This window comes from Nyctibius grandis, chromosome 2 (assembly GCF_013368605.1).
Source record: "Nyctibius grandis isolate bNycGra1 chromosome 2, bNycGra1.pri, whole genome shotgun sequence".
Classification (NCBI taxonomy): domain Eukaryota; kingdom Metazoa; phylum Chordata; class Aves; order Nyctibiiformes; family Nyctibiidae; genus Nyctibius; species Nyctibius grandis.
The window spans coordinates 113931302-113946418 of record NC_090659.1 but is presented as its reverse complement, the minus strand read 5'-3'; positions in this window follow the sequence as shown (position 1 = coordinate 113946418).

Genomic DNA, 15117 nt, shown 5'->3' with positions numbered 1-15117 from the left:
ATGCAGTGGAAGGATGATAGCAATACAGGTGAAAGACATATTAAGGTCATATACAAGAGAGAGAAACAGACATAAACCCATCCCGCTTGGAACACTGCAGGGTTGGTGTGGGATGGGACCATAGCATCGAGTATAGCATAGAGAAGATCCTATATCCCGGGTCCATGACTGGTGGTATTTAGTAGTTTCGTGCATTTGGAAAGGAGCTTTGAAGCTCTCTGTTAAGAATCAGGATTGTGAGAGTTTGGTAAGTGGTTGTTTTGTGAAAACATTGCTCACTTAGGGCTAATGATTTGGTCTATCCTTTCTCAGATATCTGTTTGAGCTCACTTCAGTGTATTGTGGTTGTTCAGTTTCACCTACATAGGTGTCCTTGAAGGCACTACATTTTGCTCTGGGAGTGCCATTTGAAACGTAGTTATGTTACAGATGACATCTAAGTATATTACCTAAACTAAAATATAGTTATTTAAAATCAGTTCCTTTAAATGGCTTATGAAATTGTAGGCATATTATAAACTACTTATGTGCACTATCTTGACAGTAGTAGCAATGCAGTCTGGTGAAAGTGTCATTTATTGAAGATAAATTTTCTTGTGGATAAAAACATATTGGATGAGTGTCTCACTGTGTTTAAACTGGAATTCCAAGTGCTGGTGCTTAGTTGTTGCTGTGTTACAGATGGGATGGACCAAATTAGTAAACACACTAGTGTTTCTGCTACTCAACTAAATGGGACTCACCACTCATACAAGTAAAATTAGACTTTGACATTTTATAAATTTGCAGTTATCCATTGAATAGATTTCTTGCATGAGAACCTTTCAACCTATCAAGAACAGTGAATCCAATATGTAAATCGTTTGCTCCTCTTTCAGAAAGAAGATTGTTTCACCAAAGCCAGAATCATCAATTGTCTTCCAAAAGTTAAGAATATGCTCTGGCAGTCAGATTTGAGTGCAGTAAGAGTTTCCAATACAAAGGCTTTCACCAGCAGCAGCAGCAGGACTTTACTGAATAATCTCTTTGAATAAAACAAAGCATTTGGGAGAACATTCATAAATTCCTCTACCTAGGGCCTACTCTGCTCCCATTAAAGTGAATACAAATGTCTCAGAGTTTAGAGATCTCATGGCTGCAGCCACATCGATGACAACTACATCTAAGGCCACTTAATTTCTCTTCTTAAATTAGTGAGTTTTATACCTGTTGGTTCTGTGACCTGTACTCTTGACACATTTAGAGAACAAATGTAATGAAATAGGGTAGATTAGATACAATTACAAAAATATTAGGAAAAAAATAAATGCACCATATATACTTTTATATATATGTCAGTGAGAATGCAAAAGAGAACATAATTTTAGAGTGTCAACAGAGTGTAGATACAGAAGTTGCGTGGATACATAATCAATAATCAGAGTAAGAAAGGATATCAAAACCACTAATAGTACTGCGAGTTTTGTAACTGGCCATTAGTCGAAAGCTCTTTCACTTCCAGGCTGAAAGGGTCAAAGTAAATCTACATCCCAGGCTGCAATAAACTGGACATTTTGCATCTTACCTACCTTGCATTAGAGACTGTTATACTGCTTAAGGATTTGTCCTTTGAATAAAACATTAAATCAAAGTCTTTTCTGCTCTGTAGGCATTATGGATAATATGACATGACTAGAAGGAGAGTAATAATGATTAGAAATCTCCAAAGACTATTCATTTGCTGCTTATCAAGTATACATAGTGGATAATGAATGAAGTTTGTAAAGACTTGGACATCAAAAAGTTTAATACACAAAAAAGAGGTGGGACTTGTTAGAGACAAATATCTCATTCTATTTCAAACACAGATTCAATCTGTAGAGAAGACATGGGCTAAACCAGGGAATTTCTAAAGCATCTAAGTGACTTTCTGTGTTTAATGTGTTCCATTGACTTTCAAAATTATGATTTTTATGATTATTTTAATATTTCTACCTAGCAGAAGTGGATGGGAAAATGGTGACAGCAGAAAGATTTTAGAAACCTGAAAAGAGATTAAAATAAATGTGGGGCAAAACTCTGAGTAATCTTTCATGCTAATCTAGCTCATAAATAGAAGATGAATGATTTACTTGTGCTCCACTGTCATACCTGATACTCTGTGTATTCATATACGTTCCAAAGCTATAGTCCATGAAGCATACTATAGTTGCTCACAAATTAAATTTATAAGCTTGCAAAAGATGTTACGTATATTGACTATCATAATTCTGTGAAATGCTGTAGAAATGTCAGTAGGGCTATACAAGGTTACAAAAATGGAGCCCTCAAATAAAGTTGCAATATACCAGTTTTAAATGGGGAACCCCTTTCAGTCCTAAATCCTAACTTTTAAACATGATAGAACTTACAAGGTGGCTTGAAGCCTTCCAGTTTTTCTGTAAATCATTGTCAGATGCGAAAGAGGATTTTTCCAGCCTGAAAAAAAATTTAGTTGTTGGTGGTCATTATGTTCACATCCAAATTTTTAGAAAAAATGTTAACTGAACATGATAATAATCCTGGTACCATAATCTTCATGACAGGTTTTGTTTGTTTGTTTGTTTTTGTGTTTAAATCTCTTGTCTACTTAAAAATAAACAAATCCTCATAGCATGTGTTAGAGTTTTCATTTCAGCTTTTTGAACTCTTTTCTGAGTGAATGGAGAATATGACATAGGTTGGATGTTAATGGCTGTGTCTACAAAGGAGCAAACAGTGCAGAAGGAGCAGATGAGCAAATGACAACAGTTATGGCAGCTACCCCCACATTTTATTTTGAATTACACTTATTCAGGTCTCCTGGGCTGAATATGTCCACCATGTGCATACTCTGAAGTTGTCTGGAAGACTAATCACCGGTTTGCACCATTGCACTTTATTAGAGCTGGGAGTGTGTTTGGTACACACCAAATTAGATCTTCCATTTTAATTTCCTTAGAAAAGAACCTAGTTTATACACACTAAAACTATTTGTCACAAGTTGTGCCACAGCTTACAAAAGCACAGACCACTATCCATTGCTTCTCTTTCATGTGGGCACAAATGGCACTGTAAGCCAGAATCTGGGCAGAATTAAGAAGACTACAAAGCCCTGGGGGTGCAAACAAAAAATATTGATGGTCAAGTTATCTTTTCTTCCATTTTGCCAGTTAGAGGAAAGGGTGCATCCAGCAATAGATGTATAATGCAAATCAACTTCTGGCTTCATGGATGGTGCCGTTGTGAGGGTTTTGTCTTTTATGACAATGGGACATTCTTTAATGACTATAGCCTGTTAAGAAGGGATGGGATCCAGCTGTCTAGAAGAGACAAGGGGAATCTTTGGCAGCAGGCTGGCCAACTTGGTGAGGTGGGCTTTAAACTGAAGGACTTGGGCAGCGGTATCCAAAGTGGCAACGCTCATGCCTTTGCAGTCAACTGAGGAATAAGCCAGGCCAACCAGAGCAGCAACAAATGTTCCTCAGCTGCTTCCCAAGATGAGAACAAGAAGATCAACCACTTCAAGTTTATGTATACCACAGTGCCTGCAGCCTGGGGAACAAACAGGAGGAACTGGAGCTCTGTGCCCGGTCACGAAGTTATGATATCATAGGAATAACTGAAACATGGTGGGACAGCTCACATGACTGGAAGATTGTGATGGACGGCTATAGGCTGTTTTGTAAAGACAGGCAAGGAAGAAGAGGAGGAGGAGTCATGCTCTATGTTAACGAGAACCTTAAATGTATAGAAGTCAACTACGGTGATTGTGTAATCCCTATCAAGTGCCTCTGGGTCAAGATCAGAGGGGTCATCTCCAAGGGGAATCTTACAGTAGGCATCTGCTACCGACCTCCAAATCAAGACAATGAAGCCAACAAAGCAATACTGTGGTCACTTAGGCTAGCTTCAGGTCAACAGAACCTGGTTCTTATGGGTGACTTCAACTACCTAGGTATCTGTTGGAAGAACAATACAGCAGCTCACATGTCATCCATCAAGTTCCTGGAATGTGTAGAGGACTACTTCTTCTTACAAATGTTAGACTTGCCAACCAGGAATGAGGCACCACTGGGCTTGCTACTCACAAACCAAGAAAACCTGCTTTGTAGTATCTTGGTTAGTGACAGACTTGGCTGCAGTGATCACAATATTGTGGAGTATGGGATCCTGCTAAGCACGTTGCAGGTTAGTACTAAAACAAAGGGTTTAGATTTTAGAAGAGCAAGCTTCAGGTCTCTCAGAGCTCAACTGGGAGGGATTCCATGTGAAGCTTCCATGGAGGATAAAGGAGATATCAAGTGCTGGGAGTTTTTCAAGAGTGATCTCCTGGAAGCACAAAACCAGTTCATTCTCTTTAAAGGTAAGGGAAGCAGGTGGAGCAAGAGACCCCTTGGCTTAACTGTGAGCTTCTGAGTCTGCTCAAAACCAAAACAGAAGCATACCAGAGATGGAAAAGTGGACAAACACCTGCTGAGAACTAGAAGGGCGTTGCCAAGACATGCAGAGATGCAGTTAGAAAAGCAAAAGCTCAGTTTGAATTGAAATTGGCCAGAGATGTAAAAAACTACAAAAAGTGTTCTTCAGCTGTGTAAACAGAAAGCAGAAACAGAAGGAAAATATTGGCCCTCTGTTAAACAGAAGAGGTGAATTAGTCACCAACAACATTGAAAAGGCAGAGGTTCTCGACACCTTCTTCACCTCTGTCTTTACCAGCACTATTGGGCCCCAGGCCTTGGAAACAAAAATCCAGGTCGATGCAAACACAGACCCACTGTCAGTGAAGGAAGAGTTGGTAGGCGAACTATTACAGGAGCTTGATCTCTACAAATTTATAGACCCTGACAATATCCACCCAAGGGTGTTAAGAAAGCTGGCTGACGTCATTGTGAGGTCAGTCTCCATAACTGAGAATTCGTGGAGATCGGAGGACATCCCAGAAGACTGGAAAAAGGCTAATGTCACCCCCATCTATAAGAAGGGCTTAAGGGAGCATCCAGGAAATTATAGGCCCATCAGTCTTACTTCAGTCCCCGGAAAAATTATGGAATGAATGCTCCTGGGGGCTATCACAAGTCAAATGAAGCACGTAACTGGGAAAAGCCAGCACGGATTCAGCAAGGGCAAATTGTACTTGACAAATCTGATCGCCTTCTACAACAAAGTAATCTGCTCGGTTGATATGGGGCGAGAGGTGGACATGTCTACCTGGATTTCTCTGAGGCTTTCGATATGGTTTCCCACAGCTTCCTCCTAGAGAAACTGATGCGCTCTGGTCTAGACAAGTGGTCTGTGTGGTGGGTGAGGAACTGGCTGACGGGCCACACCCAGAGGGTGGTGGTAAATAGCTCCTTTTCAAACTAGCAACCTGTCATAAGTGCAGTCCCCCAGGGACTGATATTGGGCCCAACGCTGTTTAATATCTTCATAAGTGATCTAGATAATGGGATCAAGTGTACCTTGATGAAGTTTGCGAATGATACCAAACTGAGTGGGGAAGTGGATACTTCAGAAGGGAGAGCCACCCTGCAGGAAGACCTGGATAGGCTGGAAGAATGGGCTAACAAGAACCTTATGAAGTTCAACCAAGACAAATGTAAGGTCTTGCACCTGGGAAAACAGGATCCGGGAGTGCAGCACAGGCTGGGATATACCTGGCTGGGAAACAGCTCTGTAGAAAGCGACCTGAGGGTCCTGGTGGACAACAATCTCAATATGAGTGAACAGTGTGCTCCTGCTGCATCAAAGGAAGCCAAAAGGATGCTGAGTTGCATCAACAAGGGCATCAGCAGCAGAGATTAAAAATTCATTATCCCACTCTACTCAGTGCTTGTCAGGCCACACTTGGAATACTGTGTTCAGTTTTGGTCCCCGCTATACAAAAAAAGATGTGGACAAGCTGGAGAGGGTCCAGAGAAGGGCTAAAAAGATGATCAAAGGACCAGGAAGCCTGCCACATGAGGAAACGCTGAAAGAACTGGGTTTGTTCAGCCCTTAGAAAAGAAGGCTTACAGGACACCTTATCACCATGTTCCAGTATTTAGAGGGTGGCTTCCAGTATTTAAAAGGTGGCTTTTACTTATCACCATGTTCCAGTATTTAAAGAAGATGGAGACTGCCTTTTTACAAGAGGTCACATGGAAAAGACAAGGGGTAATGGGTAGAAGTTACTCCTGGGAAGATGCCAATTGGACACAAGCGGAAAATTTTTCACAATGAGAACCGTGAGCCATTGGAATAATCTCCCCAGGGAAGTGGTGGATTCCTGAACATTGGACACTTTTAAGATCTGACTGGACAAGGTGCTGGGCCGTCTTGTCTAGACTGTGCTTTTGCCGAGAAAGGTTGGACCAGATGATCCTTGAGATCCCTTCCAACCTTGGTATTCTAATCATCAAATGATCAGTTAAGATCATATGGGTGCCTGCACCCACGTGCATGCACCCAGCAGCATGTGCTGCTGATCTGAACTATTTTTCAGTTTTTCTATCCAAGGCCTGTGAAGGACAGAAGCATGGAGAGTGGCATATGTCCTCAGTAATTACTTTAAAAAACAGAGTAGGATGATTCTGACTAATTCACAGTGTACTCTTAGGTTTGTTTTGGATTTTCTTAATTTCTTTTTTTTTCTTCTTTTTTTTTTCCTGTTCGTACTGACTCCCAAATTAAAGCTGGGACTCTATAATACACTAGTGGAAGTAATAGGGACTGAGTTAACAACCTATTTGATATTTTTATTTGTAATCATTCTTGCAATGTGGTTTCTAGTAATGAAAACCATTCTTCTGCTTTCCATTTTCAAATTCCGAGAAGTAACAACACTTGCAAATTGTCAATCTTTTTTTTTGCTTAACTAGAAGTAGTCTGAATATGTTCTTGTACCAAATCTAAATAAGCACTTTTCATCTTGCACACATTCATGCCAGAATTTTTACATTCTACCAGTCCATAATTTTTTTGAGTTTCATATTAACCTTATTTTATTCTTGCAGCATTTATGTTTTGTTTTTAAAGATTTTTAAAGATTTTTTACCCTTCAGTGGCCATTTTCTTCCAGAGATATTGCTGTTGTTTTCTCTACATTCAGTAAGACTCATCTGAGACAATGATAATGTTCTCTGGATGAAATATGATAATTCTTTTTTCCAAGTCAGGTGTATTTTTTCCATGAAATAGAAAAGAAAACTTTGTTGTAGCAATTTAACCTGAACACACTTTAAATATAAATGCAGAAAGATGGATTTAATCCACTGATTTTTTTTTAAGAATGGAACATAATTTTTTCAGAACAATAGACTACAGAGGCAATGAAAACACAGTACTACTTTGACTCCTGAAATATCAAACTGATGCAGCAGTTTAGCACAAACACATGATAAGGCATGTTACTTTATTTTAGAGATATGTAGATATATTTTATTGTGATGCCAGCAAAGACTTGAAAGTACATAATCTATCATGAACTCATCATGTTTTTTCCTATTCTAGTCCTAATTTGATTGCAATGTGAAGAATAATAAACAGTCATATATAATGAAAAGTCAGTAGGATTAAAAGTTTTAAATCACATGTGCACCTTTGAAAATCCAGCCTGTCCACTAATATGAGAAAGGGAAAGCAAATTACAAGTTTAAAAGTGGGGATCATTAGGCGGTACAAAGCAGGGATCATTAGGCTATACATTATCCCTAATTGTTCATTCTTAAACTACAAAGAAGAAAAGTGAAAAAGCTGCGTTTAAGTAGCCAATGGATTGTATGGTGCCACTGTTCTGCAATTTGAAGTTAGAGAAACTCGAATGGCAATTAAACCACAAGTCATAGTTATTAAGTATTAAAAGAAGTAGACAAAGATGGATTCTACTTAAAGGTTAGAAGTAGTAAAAATATGAAACTAACATCAGTTTTACTCATCTGCTTTTTGAATCTTATGGATTACTTTTCATTTCAGATTCACTCTAAGTGATTGTTCCTGGCATGTTTTATGGATGGTTTGCTAAGTTTTAATTCAAATTTGAAATGCTAAAATTTCATATGAAACCCTCATTCCAACTTTTGAGTGCTCAAGGTTAAAGGGCACTGTTAACCATTGCAAACTGCTGATAACGTATCTACCAATGTAGTTCAGCTCATGTGTGGGAAGGAAAACTAAGCTGTAAGATCTGATCATACTGTTGTTTTGTAATCTATGATGAATGAATTGGAGAGGATTATTATATAATGATATGTTGCTGAAAAATGCATCCATGTTTAACAATGAAATATGAACATGCAGTTCTGTTTCAGGATGTAAGATTACTTAAATCATTGCAGAACTAATGCCCAGTTATTTAGGAAGCAGTAGGACAGTAGAGTTAATCCACTTTTTTTTTTCAAAATACTGAAAAAATAATTCATCTGTTTTCAGTCAGTCCCACTATGCAGAAAAATGTTTTGTTGTTTTGGCTTAAAGTTTTTTTTTAATTTACTTTAGGCCTTCCCAACCATCAGCTGGGGTTATGCACTGCACAATCCCATTAATATTACATTATGTATATAGATTTTGTGGCAATCCAGCTAGTTGCCATTGTATTTCCTATCAGCCTGGGTGGCTACAGTCCACTTCCTAGTTACCAGTGACTAATTCACAAAAGATATTTCCTTTTTTTAAAGAGAGAGAGAAGCTTAATAACATCAAAAGAGGGATTAAAGAACAATAGTAGAATAAATGAAAATTTAAAAAAATACAAAGCACGAGCATCTTATGTTTGAAGCCTATTTGACATTTTTGCTAGTTTGACAGACTCAGTAGTATCATTAAGCTGATAAACAACATATTAAAAGTACATTTTTTAATGTTGACAGAGACAGACTCCTAAAATGATCCCAACACTAATATTCTACATTAAAATAACTTGAATTTTGTGTTCCATCTACACACAGTTATATTTTGTTCCTGGTTTCCAAAACTGATATGTGAGTGTGCTCTGTGGAGTGGAACTAAAGTTTTTAATTCATTTTTTCCCCTGTTCCAATAAAAAAAGAATATAACTACTGTTAAGACTGTGTTATGAACAAAACCTTATTTTTCGTTTGTCTCCTTTCTATAATGTGAAACTGGGGACTGTGTCCATTTTATGGATAATAATTCATGATGAAAAACCTACCACAAGGGATATACATAAGTCAGATGAAAGTCTGCCTTGGTTTCTACATGCAGCAAACAACATTTTAAAAAGTGAAGAGTTACTAAACACTAATCTAAATGAAAAGAAATAGAACAAGAAGTACAAATTCAAAGAACAAATACCAATTCAAAGCCTTTCTCCTTCTTTATGTAAGATACTAGAAGAGCTGTAAACATGATGTTTGCTGCCATAAAGATACAATGTTGTTATTATAATCATATTACATAATAACTAAAGATAATCAGAAGCCTCTGTACAATACAAACAGGAATGAACACTGGCCAGAATGGAGACGGTCATTCTTGTGACCAAGATATAAGTTGACAGATTCCTGTTGCAAAAAAAAGTGATACATTCTGGTTGCTGACAGAGTTTGAATTAAGGGTGGATAAAATCATATAGGCAAAATGAAAATAAGTCTGAGCAGCTGCCTAAACTATAAGACAATCCAAACTGAGCTAAAAATTCACTTTAACTGTAACTAAACTAATAGACAATCTAATAATGAATGACATTATCTCGTCTCATCCATATGTCCAAACATCATTTCAGCTTGCCATTGCTTAACATTACTTCATCTGGCCATATTAGGACTTCATTTTCAAAAACATCCAATTTTTCTCTCTTTCAGTCAGTCAAGCACCTGGCTAAATTACAATTGAGTTAATGGGCAGTTCACAGCTTACTCATATCTTCTAATGAATCAGGGCATGATTCACCTCATATAACTTTAGACACCTACAGAGCGTTTATTCATCTGACTTATTTTAGATAGGTATTTTGCAATGAGATAAAACCATCCGTTGACATGTTCTTTTTCCCAGTTAAACTATAAAAGTTTATTGCCAGTCAAACTATGAAAGAACATAACTCATTCAGACATAGATATTTACATTATAGACTTTACATCTGGCCATGTGAAACCCAGACAGATGTCTGATCCTGTTTTAGTTCATGGAATCCTTGAGTCTGCCAAGTTACAAGACAGTATTTGACCCAGGTGACCTATTACACAGAATCTAAAAAAACAAAATCTGTATTTTTGGGAAAAGTATGTTTGGCTCAGACTCGCATTTCATTGTACCTATTATGACTGAAGAATTTAATTTATTTTCTGAATTCGTGCAAGAAGAGAATTGGTCAAGAAAACTATTGAGCTTAGTATGAGAGAAATTCCATGGAATATCAGTCCCATGAGCTGGGTAACTCAGTGATTTTTTTAAAAAAGAAAATTAACAAAGAGATCTTGAATAACCAATATAAAAATACATAAATAAAATCTGAAAAAAAAAATCCCACTGATGTGTCATAATGCTGTTTTAAAAACTGGCCACTATGCATGAAAGAAAATTTTGACTCCTCAGTTAATACTGCCATCTGACAAGTATATGAACTGTTCTTTATGAATTTTCCCTGCAATACCTAGATATTGTCTTGCAGTTGACTACAAAATTCTGGTTTGTTTTGGAAAAAAGCTATTTTGTGATACTAAAGAAATGGCTGCCCCTTGTCTGCCTTTCAGGATTGATAGATCTCTAATATGAATTTACATTACTCCGGACTCTCACATGTGAGAAAACAAATTGCTGAAGCCACAGACTCAGATTTGAAGACACATGAAGAGCTAATAAACAAAAAGTGGAAAGTCTGGAAGTCCAAGGCAACAGAGGAGAAACTTTAAGAACGGAATGGAACGGGGTCAGAATACAGAATCACAGAATCACAGAATCACAGAATGTTAGGGATTGGAAGGGACCTCAAAAGATCATCTAGTCCAATCCCCCTGCCGGAGCACGATTGCCTAGACCATATCACACAGGAACGCGTCCAGGCGGGTTTTGAATGTCTCCAGAGAAGGAGACTCCACAACCTCTCTGGGCAGCCCGTTCCAGTGTTCGGTCATCCTCACCGTAAAGAAGTTTTTCCTCATATTTATGTGGAACCTCCTGTGTTCCAGCTTGCACCCATTGCCCCTTGTCCTGTCAAGGGATGTCACTGAGAAGAGCCTGGCTCCATCCTCATGACACTTGCCCTTTACATATTTATAAATATTAATGAGGTCACCCCTCAGTCTCCTCTTCTCTAAGTTAAAGAGACCCAGCTCCCTCAGCCTCTCCTCATAAGGGAGATGTTCCACTCCCTTAATCATCTTCGTGGCTCTACGCTGGACTCTCTCTAGCAGTTGCCTGTCCTTCTTGAACTGAGGGGCCCAGAACTGGACACAATATTCCAGATGCGGCCTCACCAGGGCAGAGTAGAGGGGGAGGAGAACCTCTCTTGACCTGCTCACCACACCCCTTCTAATACACCCCAGGATGCCATTGGCCTTCTTGGCCACAAGGGCACACTGCTGGCTCATGGTCATCCTGCTGTCCACTAGGACCCCCAGGTCCCTTTCCCCTACGCTGCTCTCCAACAGCTCTGCCCCCAACTTGTACTGGTACATGGGGTTGTTCTTGCCCAGATGCAGGACTCTACACTTGCCCTTGTTATATTTCATTAAATTTCTCCCCGCCCAACTCTCCAGCCTGTCCAGGTCTCTCTGAATGGCTGCGCAGCCTTCCGGCGCGTCAGCCACTCCTCCCAGTTTTGTGTCATCAGCGAACTTGCTGACAGTGCACTCTATTCCCTCATCCAAGTCATTAATGAATATATTGAATAGTACTGGTCCCAGTACCGACCCTTGAGGGACTCCGCTAGACACAGGCCTCCAACTGGACTCTGTCTCATTGACCACCACTCTCTGGCTTCTTTCCTTCAGCCAGTTCACAATCCACCTCACTACCCGATCATCCAGACCACACTTCCTCAGTTTAGCTGCAAGGATGCTGTGGGAGACCGTGTCAAACGCTTTACTGAAATCGAGATAGACCACATCCACAGCTTTACCATCATCTATCCACCGGGTAACATCCTCATAAAAGGCTATCAAGTTGGTTAAGCATGACTTCCCCTTGGTGAAGCCATGCTGAGTGCCCCTAATGATCCCCCTGTCCATGATGTGCCTAGAGACAGCACCAAGGACAAGTTGTTCCATCACCTTTTCGGGGATGGAGGTGAGGCTGACCGGTCTATAGTTACCCAGGTCCTCCTTCCTGCCCTTTTTGAAGACTGGAGTGACATTCACTTTCCTCCAGTCCTCAGGCACCTCTCCCGTTGCCCACGACTTAGCAAAGATGATGGAGAGTGGCCTAGCAATGACTTCCGCCAGCTCCCTCAGCACCCACGGGTGCATCCCATCAGGGCCCATGGATTTATGGACGTCCAGATTGCTTAATTGGTCCCTGACCCAGCCCTCATCAACCAAGACAGATTCCTCCTCTATCCTGACTTCTTCTGAGGCCTCAGGGGTCCGGGGCTCCTCAGGACAGCCTCCAACAGTATAGACAGAGGCAAAGAAGGCATTCAGTAACTCCACCTTCTTTTTATCCTCTGTCTCCAGGGCCCCCACCTCATTCATCAGTGGGCCTACATTGCCTCTAGTGTTGGCTTTACCTGCAATGTATTTGAAGAAGCTCTTTCTGTTGTCCTTGATCTCTCTTGCAAGGTTTAATTCCAAGGAGGCCTTAGCTTTCCTAGTTGCCTCCCTACATCCTCTGACAACAGACTTCTATTCCTCCCAAGTGGCCAGCCCCTCCTTCCATGATCTGTACACCCTCTTCTTCCACTTGAGTTTGCCCAGCAGTTCCCTGTTTAACCATGCAGGTCTCCTGGTACCCTTCCTTGACTTCCTACCTGCTGGGATGCTCTGATCTTGAGCTCGGAAGAAGCAGTCCTTGAATGCTAACCAACTATCTTGAGCCCCTTTACCTTCTAGTACCCTGTCCCATGGGATTTCCCCTAGCAATTGCTTGAAAAGGCCAAAGTTGGCCCTCCTGAAGTCCAAGGTTGCAATTCTGCTAGCTATTCTGTTCCTGCCACATGAGATCCTGAACTCTACCATCTCATGGTCACTACAACCAAGGCTGCCCTCAACCTTCACCTCTTCAACCAGACCCTCCTTGTTAGTGAGGATCAGATCCAGCAGCGCTCCTCTCCTAGTTGGCTCATCCACCTTTTGCATCAGAAAGTTATCATCAATGCACTGGAGGAACCTCCTGGACTGAGGATGGCTGGCTGAGTAGGCCTCCCAGCAAATAGCAGGGTAGTTGAAATCCCCTATGACAACCAGGCCCTGTAATTGAGAGACTGCTCTCAGCTGCCTGTAGAAGGCCTCATCACCCTCCTCATCCTGATCTGGTGGCCTGTAATAGACACCCACAACAGTATCACCCCTGCCAGCCTGCCCCTTAATTCGCACCCACAAACTCTCAACTCGCTCCTGATCCGCCCCTGGACAGAACTCAATACATTCTAGCTGCTCACTCACATAAAGAGCAACTCCACCACCTCTCCTTAGTGGCCTGTCTTTCCTGAACAAGACATAGCCATCCATGACCACATTCCAGTCATGCGAGGCATCCCACCAAGTCTCTGTAATTGCCACTAGATCATAGCCCCCCGACCGAACACGGATTTCTGACTCCTTCTGTTTATTCCCCATGCTGCGCGCATTGGTGTACAGGCATTTCAGGGAGCGAGCTGAGCACACCGATTTCACCCCAGGGGGATGGGAGGCCTCCTGGTCTACCTCAACACTAGAGCGTTGCCCCAGTGGTGCAAGCCCAGCTACCACCCCATCCCCCTTCGAATCTAGTTTAAAGCTCTCCGAATGAGCCCTGCTAATTCCTGTCCCAGAACCCTTTTGCCCCTACGACATAAACCTTTCCCATGTATTACCGTCACGCCTGGTGTCTTATAAAACCAGCCATTATCAAAGAACCCAAAGCCCTGCCTGTAGCACCAGTCTCGTAGCCAGGCATTTATAGAGAGAATCCTACTATTCCATCCCACATCATCACCCGAAAATGGAAGGAGGGAGGAGAAAACAACTTGTGCCCCAGACTCTTTCACCAACCGCCCTAGGGCCTTGTAGTGTTTCTTCATCCCCCTCAGACTACGGGATGCAGCTTCTTCCCCACCTGTCTGGAAGATCAGCAGGGGGTAGTAGTCTGTGGCCTTCACCAGGTTGGGGAGTTTCCTGGTGATATCCCTGATTCGGGCTCCAGGCAGGCTGCAGACCTCTCTGTGATGGGGGTCAGCTCTGCATATGGGCCCTCAGATCCCTTTAGGAAGGAGTCTCCAACCACTAAGACTCTTCTCTTCTTCCTTGTGGAGGAGGTAGCTATACGCCTGTCAGGTTTTTCTGACTGTGGTGGGACCTCTGATATAGGTTGCCTCTCCACCACATCCCCATTGGACCGGCTGTATTCCACTAGGGCTTCATATCTATTTCTCAGAGGCACCTGAGGAGGTGAGGTAGGCAAGGAGGGCACTCGCCTTTTGCCACAGCCATAGACTTGCCTCCACTCACTCCTCTCCTCTAGGTTATTGTTTTTCACCTGAGAGGGGCAGAGTGCAGGGGTCCCTCGATCATGGGAGCTCTCCGGCAGGTGCTCCCATTTTTGCTGCAGGGAAGGCAGAGCCTGGCTCCACCAGTCTATCTCCATTTCAGCCTCCCAAATGCTCCTAAGCCTTTCTACTTCGGCTTGAAGCCTTTCAACCTGGCTTTGCAGCTGTGCCGCTCGGCCAAGAAGATCATCTACCTGCTCACAGCGCACACAGCCCCCTGTCACCACAGAGACGCTGTAGCATTCCCTGCAGCCTGCGACCTGCACCATTGCCTCCTTCCGTGGAAGCTCTGTCTGGGTTCCCACATCCATTTTGGTCTTCTTCCGCCAGGTAGATACCATTGTTCTTTCACTGAGCTGGGAAATACCTGCTGGTGACACCCCTGGTTCACAGCTCCTTGGCACCTTCCTCGCCTTGTGCACTGGGAGGGAGTCAGTGCCCTCCCCAACGAGCTGCAAACTGCTGCAGCCTCTCCTGCCCTGGGACACACCCAGTCACAG